The following is a 16,460-nucleotide window of genomic DNA, read 5'->3' on the forward strand; positions in this document are numbered from 1 at the left end:
CAAGATCTTCCCCAGGATTTCAGTTTACCAGGAGAACCAAAACTAATAGCAAAAAAAGGACACAGTTCTCTGTGTCAGGCGGCAGCAAGTTGCCTGTCACAGCGTGACATCTGACGTCACTGCAAAAATGTAAGACATTTATTTTTACTAAGATGGAGATGGGATGTGGGGACTTTAGAAACATGAAATGCAGGGAAAAGCAGTATTCCAATTTATCCTTATAGGTGTAGATGTTTCTTACCATAGGATAATTTCTACTGTTTTCACAGTTTCTCTCATGTCTGCTTTTTTTTTTTTTTAAAGAATCAACTTAAATCATCAATATGGCAAAGAGGCAGATTTCAGGTGGTGTATTTTGCTCCTTTTCAATAGCATTATGTTTTGAAGTGAAAAAAATTGAAAGCAAAGAAAAGAACGTTTTTTAAAGTATTGGCCAAATTGTATTTCAACAGTAAAAAGAAAGGAAGAAAAATCACACGTATCAGTATATGCATGAATGTGTATGTATAAATACCCTTGTGTATGTGAACACAGTCCTGTGCCTTTAAAGGCAGCTTGTTCCCTTGTTGAGAAGTCATTGCAGCTCTCTTACAGGTTGTACATTCAGCTGCTTTTTTTGAGAAGCCAAGTCTTAAAAGTCCTCTAAATAATCCTGGTAGAAGAAGAGTATGTGTCTTGTCAGAACTTACTTCTGTGTTTTGAGACGTGGCTCATCTCAGTATCGCTCCTCTCCAGCAAGACAGGGGAAGCCAAGGTGTTCTCGTCAGATGACTCTGCATTAACAGGTGAAGGGTTCCTGAGTATGGTCTGTGGTGGGAGGAGTGTGGAATTTACACATAGCTTCCGCTTTCCCAGTGACTTTACTCTACGTTGAAGGGCTCTGATCACATATGACTTGAATGAATGTAACATTACACATATTTGAGGTTTGGAGTGACACAGCCAACTAACCATTCATACAGACAATTTCAGTGGCTAGGACGCAGCAGTGCTATTTCACATAGCTCAGCAGCCTCATAAGGTTTGCATATGATGTGAGTGATCACAGTAAGCCATCCTCAATTATTTCCATGCAATTTGTGGTTCTCGAATGTGCCAGGTCTCTCTGGGATACAGGAATCTGATCCTAAGCAAGAGCGGACACCACAGGATATCAAGATACTCTCCTTTCAGCATGTAGCTTATCCTCCCTCCCCTGAAATTCCAAAAGCCCAAGTCTTAGATTTGGCTCCTGTAACCGCTGAGATTATGAGCATCAGAATCAGCCACTGTGTGCATCAATTTGTCAAATTTCAAATCCATGAAATATGAAAATGAATAGTACTTATCTCAAAAAAAATCCCATAATAAGCATCATAACTTTGACAAAGCTTTTAACTCTTTGGAGGAAAGGATAGCTCTATTTTCATTCTTATGTATTACTTCTCACTATTGTTATCTTAATTGTATTCAAGTAAATAAATTGATAAGCCCAGATTTTTCAGTCTTCTGATTATTTACACAGCAGGGGGTTTGATAAACACTCATTGAGTTTCCAGAATACCAGGTGTCATGTGGATAAAGTGAACTTTCTTCATGTTTGAACTGTTCTAGGTACTCAAGGAGGATGGGAACTATTTCAAACAGTTAATAAATGGATTATTCTTTTCTTTAACTTAGAGTAGCTGGGAAAGGGGTGATAGGAATGATGGAGTGAGGAAGAATCTCACATGTGTTCACTTTCTATTTATAAAAGAACTCAAAATGAAAATGGTACTACCTGTATTTTGCTTACAAGGTTCAGCAGTACTTTTAGCTGGTTCTTTTATTGAAAAGGATTCCTCTTGTAGGAGCAGTCATGGCAAGTGATGCTAAGCTTGTAGGAATATCTTTCTACATATCCTGAAATTGATGACTAAGGCTGACAGCCCAGGACAATTGGACATGAAATAGTTCATAGCCTAAAGAGGGAGACCCAAATGAGGGCAGGTGCCTCCTGCAAAGTTGGTAAGAACAAGCTCCGCGCCGTAACCCTCACTCCATCCTCTTCCTTCTCAGACTTTATAAGGCTAAGAACAAAGGGAATCTGCAGACATGAGGTACTGAGCTGAGGAGTGTTAGGGCTTTCCCTCTGACCTCTCCAGGGAAGAGGACGCTAATTGCAGCTCAAACCAGTGAAGGCAGTGCCGAGGAAATCACTTACAAACATGGAGGGTTTCTATAAGAAGAGTATTATCTCCATCTCATATTGGATATCAGTTTAGACGGCAAACTTGTTTAATTTTTCCTGCAGTTACCTGATGTGGGCAAAAGAGGTCCTGAAGGAGATACCTGAGCACAGAGAGAGGCCAGCGGTGAAGCTGACAATACTTCCACATTTGGTTTTGGAGAAAATTGCTGAGTACCCCGATGCCCAGTGCACATTGCAGAAGGTGGCTCAGTGACCACTCTGGCTGCTAACTCACCCACAAGGCTGGCTACCCAGTGAGCAGACCGACCACATCACCAAGAGGCTGTAAACGATCACACTGGAAAATAGGAACCTAGGGCCAGGTGGGGTTAGAGAAAGTCTGCAATATGGAGCCTCACCCAGGAGCCTGCTTCAAAACATTCTTAGGTGCTAAGGGAGACCTGGCATTAACAGCCAGGCTGGAGATGTGAGTATTGAATTCAACTAGCCTACACTCTTAGTAGCTCAACAATGTAGAGAAACTATGAGATTGACCCAAGAAATCAATTAGAAATTTGTTTTTAATGAAGAATGGAAGATCCCTTGTAACTCACTGAAGATAGTGGTACAGAAAAATTAAAAAAAAAAAGTGTTCCAAGCATCCTGCCCCACCCCGCAGACACGCCATGTTTAAGGCACATAATAAACTGTTATATGAGGGGCTGGCCATGGCCATGACCCTGAAAAGCACGTGAGTGATGAGGGCATTAACTCTTCTCTGTTTATTTTGATGTCCCAATGTCCTGTTCCCTGCTCTAAATCTCAGTGTCTCATTAATGTACATGAGTGTTTTTAGATATTTAAAATGATAAAATGACTGGCCTACACGACACAAACTAACATACCGATTTTATAACCCATTTTACTTAAATAATATTTTTGCTTCTAGGCAACTCAAAAATTGAGAACAGATTTTTGCCAAGGCAGTGACTGAGCCATAGTGATGTCACTTGCTCATCTGATTCCTATTACAACGTTCAGAGATTTCACAGCTGAGCCCTTCCCACCATCTTCCTCAGTTGTTATATGAGTCCAAAATTTCTGTCTCCCTCTCTGTGGCAAGGCAGTTTGAAAAGAATCAGGACTCCAGGGGTAAGGTGGAGAGGTGGAAGGAAGGAGAAGGCGAGCATGCCAATTGCTATTAAATAAATTAGAAACTGTTGAGAAGGGAGATTTTTACCACAATGTGATTGCATTTACCACTGGAATGTCTTTAAAGGGTATATTTAAGAGCACACTTTTGCTTCACATTTATGTCAAGAATCTGGTCTGTCCTCTCTCAACTATCAAATGAGGAGGATGGCAAGGGACATTCTGAAAACAGGAGGTGATGAGTGCTTTAAAGACGTCTGATTGTCTACCCCACAGAGCAAGCAAGTGGACCCAACAATGACCACACAGAGACTGCATCTCTGAGTCTTTTTGATGATGGCCCATTTCCACACAGCTTGCTGCCCCCACGTAGAAAACACACCAGCCCTCACCCGTGAATCATCTGATTAAACACGATCAGCCAAATGGCTTGTTTTCTCCAAATAAGAGACACTGAGTTCTCTCAGATTGAAACGTGGCTTCTTTTTCTTGTTCCTGCTTCAAAAAGAAAGAAAACAAAAAACTAACATGTTATTTGTGTACTTTAAATATATATTTTGTTTATGGTATGCACATGTGCAATACATTATTTAAAACACTTGTCCTAGGAACCCAGCCCTCTGAATATAATTTTTGACAGTAATATTGGGTGAGAAAATGGTCATTTCCCATTTCAAATGTTACAGAACTTCTTGTGAGGAACGTGCCTATTTGTGTAAATAAAACAAGAAGTTGTTCTCGGAAATGGACTCCTCTTTGTGGCTGAGGAAATTAGCCACAGATTTGGGAGTTCCAAAGAGAAGGGTGGGCTAATCATAACCCATCTGATGTGTGAGCAAATTATATGATCTGTGTAGACAGATTCAACTGGAAAGATACTGTGAAAATCAAGAATTTTGGCTAATTTGATAACACAAATAAGTATGTGTTTTCCTATGCGAGAGTCTCAACATAAACACAGGGTTTTAGTCAAGCACAACTAAACCCGTCACAAGGCTCAGCTAAGTTGTAAAGTTGCTGTAGTGATCTCTTATAATATGGAAATGATGCTCTGTTCCCCTCTGCCATGCCTCCTTCCCCTGGTTTGTAAAGCAATGGCCACTAACTGCCCCTCTACACTTAACGACAGGACAGGGGGCAAGTGGCACACAGTGTTGGCTACATTGTCTTCTGCAAGTCTTCACTGCAGTTCCCAACCCACATTGCTAGAAAAATGGAGAACAGACACAGTTCTGCAGATAGTTTAACCAACCAAGGCTTCTTTCTTCTGAAATCTGCAGTGATAAATATGCCACAGGGGTGGGAGACCTGTAGATACTGAGCTTTGTAAAATGCACACATTTTAAGTTCAAAGTAAAATACCATTTAGCTTTCTAATTATTCTTATTCTTATTCTTATTATCCCAAACGTGCCTGGATATTAGCATTTCCATGGCTAAAGGCAGTGCAGATTTTCTCACATTCGTTTGTCTGGCCAACTAGGTCTGAATCTTAGGTTGTTACATTTTTAGGGATACACACATTTTATATATAACCCAATACATTATTTTTCATCTGAATTAAAAAAAAATATTACTAGAAAATATTTTGTTTTCCCTTTATTTTACCATAACAAAAGAATGTTCTTTACCACACTGCTTCTTCAGAGCTGGACAATGTAGACAATTTACTTAGAAAGTGAGAGGCACATTATATAATTGTTAGTAGTGTGTGTTTTAGGACCGGATTTCTGTTACTTGCCCATTGGCCATGGCTAAGATTTTTTAGCTTTGTTGTAAGGATAGGATAATAATTGTACATATTCTGAGGATGAAAGAAAGTAGGAGAAGTAACTAGGACTAAAAGTCTATAGAGAGCATAAAATAATACTTGCCAAGAATTTAGAACAACGCTTGGCACATAGTAAGAGCCATGAAAGCACTTGTCAAACCGTTGAACAATGTGTTTAGTAAATATTCATTCAATAGCTAAATTGTTTACTTTTAAACATAACTACCCTTTTAAAAAGAGGAAATGAATTACAGAATTGTCAGTCAATATGTTTTGATAAAGTGTCACTTTCTCTGATGCGATACACCTCACTGAGCCACCATAAGAGCACCGGCCTTTCTGCATTGTGTTTGACCAGAGGACTTCCTCTAAAGAGCCTAGGATGATCACTACCACACACGGCTTCCTTAGCATCTTTATTTCTCCCACGCATTTCTACTCAGCTTCTTGGCCTTCATGCCTTCAGTGATCTGATGAAAACTAAGATACCAAGGTGCAATATGGCTATTTTCATAAAGGCATTATTTTTAATTCTCTGAGACCAAAACATTATCCAAATGCATTTCTTCGTTGGGAACACCATTTACAGAGTAAACGGCTTCTGTTACTGCTGTAGTTTTTGTTATGGGCATTATTCACTCTTGAGTGTATTTCCATTGTAAAAATTTATGGTTCCTGACGTAGCCACCAAGCAGAATTTTCTCCTGTCCACTTATTGAGCATTTTTAACTACCTGATAATTTTCTTTTTTCTTTTTTTCCCCCTAGCTTCCTCTAAAGGTATTATGGACTAAAAATACACTAAGATCACTGTCATCAATATAAAGGATTTTAAATGAAAATAGAGCTATTCTATGTCATCTAAAAAAGGAGAGGTGAAGAGGAAGCCTCTTTTGGAAATTTAAAGGAAGCCAGCGTAGGAAAGTATGTGGAGTGAGTCGCACTGGCTTTTGGAGCATGGCATCTGGGGCTTGCATTCCAGCATTACGAACAATGAGAACTTGGACTCTGTGCTTTTATTTCCCCACCTGTAAAGTGACGATGAACACATCCACCACATAGGAATATTGAGGGGATTAAGAACTGCTTAGTGTAGGGACTGGCACGTAGTCAAGGAGAGTTCTTGGTTTAGATAGCTGTTAAGCTAATCAAGACAACCAATCACAGGTTATAAGGCCCTTGAGGACAAGTACCATGTACTCCATCAAGCATACTGAGCACGCAGTAAAATAATCATTGATTGGCAGGTGAGGCAAACATCTGCTTCCAAAAAGATTATGGGATAAATTAACTGGATGCATAGACAGTTCATGAAACACAGAGCTTGCTCGAGCAGTATCATCATTGAGGAACTGGAGGTTCTGGGCTTCAGTCTTATCCAGAGGATGGAGTCATTTGTCTTCATCATGATCAATGTTTCATAATTCATTCTATCTCCTCTAGAAAGGAAGCCAAAAAAAAAAAAAAGATGGCTGTCAATTTAAGCAATACACAAATTGTGACAGTTGAGCAGTATCTTGAAAACTCTTCCTTGAATATATCAGTACGCCCAGTGTTAACTAATAAAGTTTGCTTTAATATTTGAAGAATTTCCTAAGCACCAGGAGGTACCATATATATATATTTTTTTTCTTCTCTTAAAAAATTAGATTTCGCATGGTGGAAGACAGGACTTGGTTCTAGAAATCCTTGACACATGGCTTATTGAGATTTACAGGGTGCTCAAACTGGTTGAGCAGAGTCTTGTTTTAATAGATGCTTCCTATAGAGGAAAATCTGGAGGTTTCTGTTTGTTTTTTATTCCAAAGCTTTTTAATCACTGTAGCAAAGATACAAGGTATTAATTCTTATGAAACAATCAGCCTTGATTAGGTTGTTTAAATCAAAAAGTGATCATTATTTTTTTAATTCTTATTGTTTATTGAAGTGTAATCAATTGACAATGTTAGTTTCAGGTGTGCAGCAAAGTGATTCAGCCATACATATACTTACATTTATGTATATATATATATTTTTTTTCAGATTCTTTTCCATTATAGCTCACCACAAGAAACTGAACACAGTTCCCTGTGCTACACTGTAGATCTCCAGCATCCATTCACCCTAGAAACAGTAAGGTGCACCTGTCAATCCCAATCTATCTCTTCCCTGCCCCTTTCCTCCCTGGCAACCACAGTTTGTCTTCTATGTCTGTGAATCCATTGCTGGTTTGTAAATAAAATTCATATCTGTCTCTCTCTCTCTCTTTTTTTTTTTTCTATATAGGACTTACTTCACTTTATGTGAGAATCTCTAGGTCCATCCAGGTTTCCCATTTTTTTAATGCCATTTGCAGCAACATGGAAAATCTGTTTTGTATAAATGGAATACATTTGCTATTTTCTGTCTTTTCCATTGGGGAACTGGACATAACTGGAACATTGTGTGTCTATTTCTAACTGGGGATTACATTTTCCTTCTCTAAGAAGCTGTGGTACCAGAAAGCAAGTCATGGCAAGAAGGCCTTGCTTACAGTGGAGGGGCTTGATTTGAAATCTGAAAGGGTTGGACCTAAGGATACGAAGTGGCCAAATGTGAAGAAAGTTGTCTTGTCTATATTTGTTTACATTATTAAAATTACCTGAAATAACATATATAAATCTTAGACTGTGACTAAACAGGTATCAAACATTGTCACAGTTTTTCACTTTCTGGATATTTCTTGGGAAATTATAATTCTGGGAATCAAGCTGGAAAACATGGGTTTCTGTGGTACTCAATTTTATTACACATTTTGAGAATCTCACTCTTAGAATTAAACCCTTACTACTATTTATTTAGTTTTTTGAAAAGCAAATTAAACAACATTTTATAGTGCCTTTTATTGAAGTATTTATTCATTTTTCTCAAGGCCTTGCTTTCTCCAGCATATGAGAATGCAAGATGCCCATCATTAGAATTCAGTTTGACTGTTATTTAAACAATGTTTGGCCATAAAATGTGAGTTTAGAAAAAGATAACCGGTATAGAATGTAAACATTTAAACTGAAAGTTAAACTTAAGTGCCACCGATCAGCATCTCTGAGAACTGGGTTTGAACAGTTTATTGATTAAAAATATGGTAGAAAGTTTGAAGCAACAAATTTCTTGATAAATCTTACAAATTAAAAAAAAGATAATTCAAAGATAAGAAAATGAGCAACTTGATCAAAAAATGGACAAAAGTCTTGAACAGAAATATCACCAAAGAAAATATATGGATTGTCAAATAAGCATATGAAGTATGAACAACATTGTATGTCATCAAGGAGTTAGGAATTTAAAGAAACAATGAGATACCATTCCACAATCAGAATGGCTGAACTATGTCTCTAGATTAATGACTCTTATCCTCCTGTTTCACCAGGTAGTTGTGCAATGCTTTACTTTGGCCACATTCATCATATTCTGATTTTATTTTTTTTTAGCTTTTCTTCCTTCCTTCCTTCCTTCCTTCCTTCCTTCCTTCCTTCCTTCCTTCCTTCCTTCCTTTCTCTCTTTCTTTCTTTCTTTTTCTTTCTCTCTTTCTTTCTCTTTCTTTCTTTCTTTCTTTCTTTCTTTCTTTCTTTCTTTCTTTCTTCTTTCTTTTCTTTCTTTCTTTCTTTCTTTCTTTCTTTCTTTCTTTCTTTCTTTCTTTCTTTCTTTCTTTCTTTCTTTCTTTCTTTCCTTCCTTCCTTCCTTCCTTCCTTCCTTCCTTCCTTCCTTCCTTCATTGAAGTGCATTCAGTTGCAGTGTGCCAATTTCTGGTGTGCAGTGCAGTGCCCCAGTAGTGCATATAAACAGATTTCTTCTCTACAGCACAGGGAACTATATTCATTATCTTGTAGTAACCTTTAATGAAGAAGAATAAGAAAGTGAATATATATGTATATATGTATTCTGATTTTGACTTGCTAGTTAAACAAGCAATCTTGTCCTAATTCTAACTAGTTCGCCTAGAGTCACTGCAGATAATATGCTGGTGATACATTATAAAAATAAAAATAAACTGAAAAAAGAAAAGAATGGCTGAAATCTAGAACACTGCCAACACCAAGTGCCAGTGGGGATCTAGAGCACCAGGAATTCTCATTCATCATTAGCATTGCCAGCGTTGAATTAGTGGCAGTGCAAAATGGTACGGCCACTTTGGCAGACAATTTGGTGATTTCTTAACAAAACTGAACATAATCTTACCATATGATCCAGCAATCGTACTCCTTGGTATTTACCCAAATAAGCTGAAAACGTATGTTCACACAGAAATCTGCTATAAATAAATGTTTATGTCAGTTTTATTCATAACTGCCCAAACTTGGAAGCAGCCAAGCTGTCCTTCAGTAAGTGAATGGATAAATGAATGAATTTTCTTTGTAAACCTAGAACTGTTCTAAAAATAGTCTATTTAAAAAAATCATTAAAGCTGGATCTAAAATAACTTATAGAAGAAAGAACAAAAATTTTGAACATTCCACTAGATATTTGAGGATCTCAAAGCTCTTGCAAATGGATATAAAACATTATATATCAATGTAATCAATGCAATTTAAATATTCATTCACATCCTGATTTATTCACAAAATATTTATTGATGCCTGCTTATGGTGAATCAAGAGATTGTGTTCTACCTTAAGGTGCTGGAGGAGAAACAGACCAACATGCAATCGGATTTATTTCAAATGCACATATTTTTATAAAAACATAAGGGAGAAATTCACACATGAGAATCTATCAGAATCAAGAGGTTAGGGAAGTTTACCTGGTGGCTGTGATACAAGTTAGCTGTGACTGGTCAGGAGCAGCAGCCACTGAAGAAAAACATCAGTGATAATCTTACTTCTGATGGAGGGGCTCTCAGCTGGCAGAGGCCCTTGATTGGGCTCTGTAATTTTAGTGCAGTTTTAGTGTGTAACATGTGTGTGCTTTAATTTCCAGAATAATCATTCACAGAAGCAGTGACAAAGGAAGAAATAAGAAATGAGGAGAGGACCTTTTGTACATTCTCCACTGCACAACCAGGCAAGAATTAGAGATTGCATGAGTTTGATCTGTCTTAGGAGGTTTGCTGGGACTCACACGTTTATAAAGGCATATGCAGGTAGCCATTCATAGACCCAGAGCTTGTAAAGCATTTAGAAAAGCTGCATACAGTTACCTAAACAGAGATCCTGATTCTTGGACCAAAGTCTGTTCTGAACTTCATCTAAACACTCAATGAATGATCACCCAAAGTGGGGGAAAGTCCAGATGGTTGCTTAGTGCTTCCTTTGAACTCTGGAATGGGCACCTTAGATGTATCTAAGTAATCATTTCAAATAAGTAACTTGAGTTACTTCCGTTAATATGAATGATGTACGTGGGATGGGAGTGGGGAACATACTGTGTTGCACTTGCTCAGATGTCAAGCTTGACCTAAACACTCTCTTTTACCTCTTTAACGTCTAGCCCCAAGATGTCTCTTAACTCATTCACATTTACCATTGACGTGTCCACTTCTCTCAGATCTCTTTTCTCTGAGACACACTTCGTTTGCTGATGTCAGAGTAACTACGATTTCTCATAGCAAACCTGATCCTTTATGAGGAATATACAAAAGGAGAAACTTCTGGTTTATTTGATTTGAGTTTTAGTTCTTTTGAAATATGGAAACATTCTCTTCTTCACTCCATTATTTCCATCTTTTATGTGTGTAGCAATAAGTGTCTGGATTATAATAGAAAAAGGCAGATAGAGATGCTATTATAAAAAAAGTTTTGCATAATTAGTTTAAGTATAACACATTCACTTTTGAAAATGTCCATACTTAGTAGAAGTGCATCGCGCTGCTGGCATATTTTTCCCCCTCCCCTCCGGGGCTGAAGTTCTGTTTTGCGTCTCATCTCAGATACATAATTAGTTTTAGCAGGTATATTATAGTGGTCTCACAGCCTACATCCCCAAAATCTTCTTTAAACATCATTTTAGCAAAGTAAACCCAGGAAATTCTGTTCACCTTACTTAAATGCTTGTAACTTAAGTATTTTTACAATTCTTTCAGGCTCAGCACAGATGGGATTTTTCAAATGAAAACCAGATGAACGTAAACAGCAATCTCGCCATCAAAACCTCAAGGTAGAAAGACGCAGGCCCTGCGCTGCGCCGTAATTGGATCCACGTTTGCAGCGAAAGTATGTTTCCACTAACAGCGCAGTTACCTTTCATTAGAGACTCAAATCAGCATTTTATTTTTCCTTTTATAATTTGACATGGTAAGAGGAGAAGTGGGCTTTCAAATCTCTAATCCACGTCAACCTGAGATGAAAGTTTTTAGCACTCTGCCTCTGAGGGGGTGTTTGGGTTTGTAGTTCATTTTACAAATCCTGTTTAACATACAATTAAATAATAACGTAAATATGTGACATCACCTCCCCTGGCTACAAACTTTCACTGATCCTGGTGACTTCCTCCCCTTGGGGTTTTAAATTTGACTTCACTTCCCCTCCTTTACTGAAACACATAGTCCTGTCGCCTTCAGTTGTCATTTGCTAAATAGTAATTTAAAGTGCATCCTCTAAAACTGCAATAATTCTCACTGGAGAAAAAGAGTCCTTGATTAGAAAGGAGGCATCTTAACACTGTCGCTAGTTTACTTTGGATTTATTTTTATGTTTTAACTGTATAGACACCTAGATCATCTCCAAAGCAGCCTCCAAAATTGGTAGATTTTAAAATCATTTGAGAAGCTTTAAAGCTTTGGATTCCTTCCCCAGATGATCCTATTTAGCTTGTCCAGGATTGCCACCTAAGCTTTTGCAGTTTTAAAAAATTTCTTTGTTATTCTAATGTGCAGCCTAGGTTGAGAATCACTGTCCTAGAACCTGAATTCTCACTTCTTGGAGGGAGTTGTTCTTGTGTTGCAAATTTGTGGGTCCTTCTTCCATCTCCAGGTAAGCGCAGGGATTACTCAAGACTGGACTCAGTGTGAATTCTCTAATGGACACACGCCCAGATTGCCAGAGAAGTCCTCGTCAGTAATACGTGATCTTAGCCTCATATGCTAGTTCTAAGAAAGGAGGACACACCTGCTCTAAAACAGCAGTGCATTTATCTGATCTTTCTTCAGTATTTGGCAGTGACTTTCTCAAAATCGGAGGCCAGTTTGCCTTGATTATGTTAGTGCTATATATGGTGGTACAGCTTGACCCAGCGTCCGACATGGCACATATTTTAAAGCAGTAACGTGGTGGGATGACCCAGTGGATACTTACACGGTGGACACTCACTCTGGGGCACTTATATTTCTCCTCTTTCAGGTGTCCCTCCTTCTCTCTGTTCATAGAGAAATAACTCAAAGACACAGGTCTGGATCAGCCAACCAGGCACAATTACAATGGCTGGTGCAGATTTTGTTTCACTTTATTTCCAAAAATTTAAGCAGAAAGAAAACATGGTTCTCAAATCTAGAAATGTTTTATACCTCCTTGGGTTTTCCTGAATGATTATTATTCCACTCAGTGGTCTTTTACTCTTACAATAGAAAAAGAAATTATTATTCATGATAGAGAGTCATGTTTTATCGTTAATACGATGGCTAAATTTTTTTTTACTAAAATAATAGGAAAGTCTTTGAACTAATATAGATGCTATGAATTTTTAAGAATACCACACAGAGAAATCAGTTGTAGTGAATCTTTTATATTTTTCCAGGATCCCAATAAAATAACATGTAACTAAATATTGTATATTGTAATTTCAGCAAGCCATCCTTCAAAATGTATTCCCTCTCTTTTTTCCCCGGGTTACTTCTTTATATCAAAATTTAAAAAAAAACCCACAAAAATTTAGTTTGGAGATTTTAATATCTATTATTTTTTAAAAATTCCTTGAAAAGGGCAAAGAAATATTTTGCTGTGTAAATTCAAATGTAGGAAATTTGGGACTGTGAGTACCAGTAGTTCTTTAATAACTCTTGTACAAAGATGAGGCTAAGAAGTTCACACAGGTTCTAGGGAAACAGTAAATATGATTAAAAGGCAAATTAATAGTTAGAGATAAAATATGGGAATATAATGTGTTCAATGTACCATGACTAAAGGGCTGATGATAGAAGAGATTTGAAACCAGTGGAGAAATATGTACATAACCTAGAGGAGAAAATACAACTTTACCTTGGAAGGGTCCATGGTGTAGACTGATGGCAAAAGGCACAACAGTGTCATATTTAAAAATAGAAAACATGTCAAAAAAATCTCTGATAGAATGAAAAAAAAGGAAACAAAAGGACATTTGGAAAAGTTCTTGTTATAGCCCCCTCTTAGTTTTCAGAAGGAAACATTCATAGAACATGTGTTTCTGCCAAGAAGAATGTGTTTAGGGGTAAAGGACCTAGGATTTAAGGCCACAGATCCCTAATTTGAATTCCTGATCTATCACTTAGTGTACAACATAAAGCATAATGGTTCCTGTTTTATAAAACTGCATTCATCATTGTTTTCATAGATGTCATGGTAACGAAATGATATCACCCTATGTAAAGTGCTTTGTAAATTATAGAGGTGCTTTCAAATATAGGTAAAACCTTGCAATGCAAAGTAAAATTCTGGATTTTGACACGATTCCCAAGTTGATTGGTATTTCATATGCATATTCAATTTGCATGTGTCTAAGGGTTGCACTGATCTACAGAGGGTGAGGATTGTGCAGTGAGAGATACCCTTAATCTTGGGGACAGTCAACTTTAATTTAGATTGACAGTACTTGAGCAAAATGCCTAAAACCCTTGACTCTTCTTTCTCCTCATCTTTAAATCTGTGAGAAGACACTATTTTGGTGGTTCTCTGAAGTGTTTTTGTAATATTTGTGTGTGATTTGTAGGTGTAACAATCAATTGTGAGAGATATTTCAAATTAATTTTTACCGATAGGTGTTAACTTTTGTTGGTGGTTCCCATTTCACTATGTTTATTTAGAACATTTCTATATTAGTCTCATTTTGCTTGCTACTTGTCATGCTTCCTTGCAAGTCAAAAAGGTGGGAATTGCCTGTACCCAGCAACTTATCTGCACATGTTTCATCAAGCATGAGTTGTGTTAAATGCCATTAATCACAAGTATGCTAGCAGAAAAAAAAAAAAAAAAGACAGCTGAGAACTTTTGGAGTGGACTATGTTTGAATCCTCCTTCAGCTCTGAAAAAAAAAAATCTGGTGACTAGAAGCATCACTTACAAAACTGTGACAGAAAATTAAACATTCTAATTCCAGCTGTTTTCTTCTTGAACATCATTTTTTTAAAATCCTCACACTTATTTTTATCTTAGGTTCCTTTCAGTATGCAACAAATACTTGATTTGTAAATAATCAGCTGGGCTTTGTCCTTCATCATGAAAGCTGCTAACCATGCACACTTAGTAATTTGAAGGAAAGAAAAGACTCTATCAGTTAAACTCATGTATCCATTGGATAGCCAAATACACACCTGGTAGCCACACTTAGAATGTGTTAGTTGCTGGCAATTTACTAAGACTGTGATAGGGGAAATAAGAACATTATGAAGGGTGTTCTTAAGAATTCTGGGTAATCTTTGGCTTAAAGGTGCTATTAGTTTCTATACCAGACAGGTAGACAGGAGAGGCAGACTATATCTCATTGAGAAACGTTCACTAGACCACGACACCCAGTCGATAAGGGGGACAAGTTGAGATGAACTTGCTCCTGCTTCACCCAATGTCAGTCTCCTTCCAAACTCAGACCGGTTTCTCATTTGTAATCCAGCCCCTGGTTTCCATCAGGCTGCCTGGTACTGACCCAGGTGATCTGAACACAGATCTTGATTTGTATGCATTTTACTAATCTTTATGTTTTCTACCTTTTTCTAGACATCCCTCACCCACACCTGCTAACTTTCATTCAGGCTAGCTAGAGACTTCTAATCACTCCAAATATGGGAATTCAGAAATTTTTTTAAAAAATATCTTATTGAGGAATAATTTTCGCCCCATAAGGTTGACCTGTTTAAAGTGCAGAATTCAATGATTGTTAGTATATTTACAGAGTTGTGCAACCATCATCAAAATCTAATTTTAGAACATTTTCATCACCCCCAGAGCAGCCTTGTACCAATCAGCAATCTCTTCCCATACCACCATCTCCCAGCCCTAGGCAATCACTAATGTACTTTCTGTCTCTATAGATTTGCTTATAATTTTTGATAAATGATTTAACCAGTCTAGAAAGGACTCAATTTTTTCTCTCCAAATTGCTCACCACATGATCTCTAACTTCTCAGTATGAAGTTATTTACTTTGTTTTAGGGTTCGAAATGTTAGCAATTAGAAATTTATTTCATTGTATATGTGTATTTTCAAAGTCCAAGTAGCCATTCTCAAATTATACAGACCCAATGCATTTTATTCTCTGATGAGTTTCCTTTTTTAGCAAGAAGAATGACATCTTAGCAAAACCAAGAGCACATGAAGTATCAATGGCTTTACTGCTTTCCAAACTTCGCATTTTTTTTTCTTTTTTTAGTTCTATGCACCTCTGAGACTCACAGGGAATGATGAGCCAAACTTGGGTCTTAGATTGGCCAGCCTTGTCTCTTAGGTCCCATGGCTAGTTACCAAGGAGACGTGCCTTTTCAGTCATAAACACTTCCAGCCTTGCCAGATTATAATTAGGTATGTAAGCATTTTGCTTGCCATGGATAGGATGGAGGTGACCTAGAACTAAATAATCTCATTACTTTAAATGAGCACAACTAATGCTCCTAGAAGAACAGTTTAGAATGATTACTCTGATTTTAACAATGAATCCAATTTAATTGTGTGCCCACTGTAAACAGCTGGGGGAATTTGAGTTTAGAAGTCACAGAAACAGATTTAAGAAAATAAAGGACATGGGGCTGATTTATTCAAAGGCTAGAATTTGGCTCATAGAATTTATGGAGAAGGTAAAGAAGTCTGTCTCAGAGTGGCGAATAAATGCAGATGTAATTTGCGTAGCACCTGCTAATGAGTCAAATTCCAGGCAGAGTACATGATTAGCCTAATTTGGGTCACATTCCCACTTCTAAGGCAGAATCGGTTGAAACACTTCGCCTGGCTGCATTGTTAAGACTGTATTCAAACAGGTGGTGACGTTACTGAAAGCAAAAATCGGATACTGTGTCTGGAATTAGAGGAAATGAATGTCAGAATGTTAATAATGAACGCACTATTTGTTTTTCAATTTTTACATGCTACTTACTGTGATCGGGGCACTGTTCCAATCACTTTACAATTAGTTACTCATCAAATCCTCATAATGATTCTATGTGGTAGACACTACTATTGTCAACTCTACTTTATAGGTCCATGGTGGTGAAGTAACTTCCCTTAACTCACACAGCTAATAAGAGAGTGAGGTAAGGTCTGAGT

The sequence above is a fragment of the Camelus dromedarius genome, chromosome 19 (genome assembly GCF_036321535.1).
Source record: "Camelus dromedarius isolate mCamDro1 chromosome 19, mCamDro1.pat, whole genome shotgun sequence".
In the NCBI taxonomy this organism is placed as follows: domain Eukaryota; kingdom Metazoa; phylum Chordata; class Mammalia; order Artiodactyla; family Camelidae; genus Camelus; species Camelus dromedarius.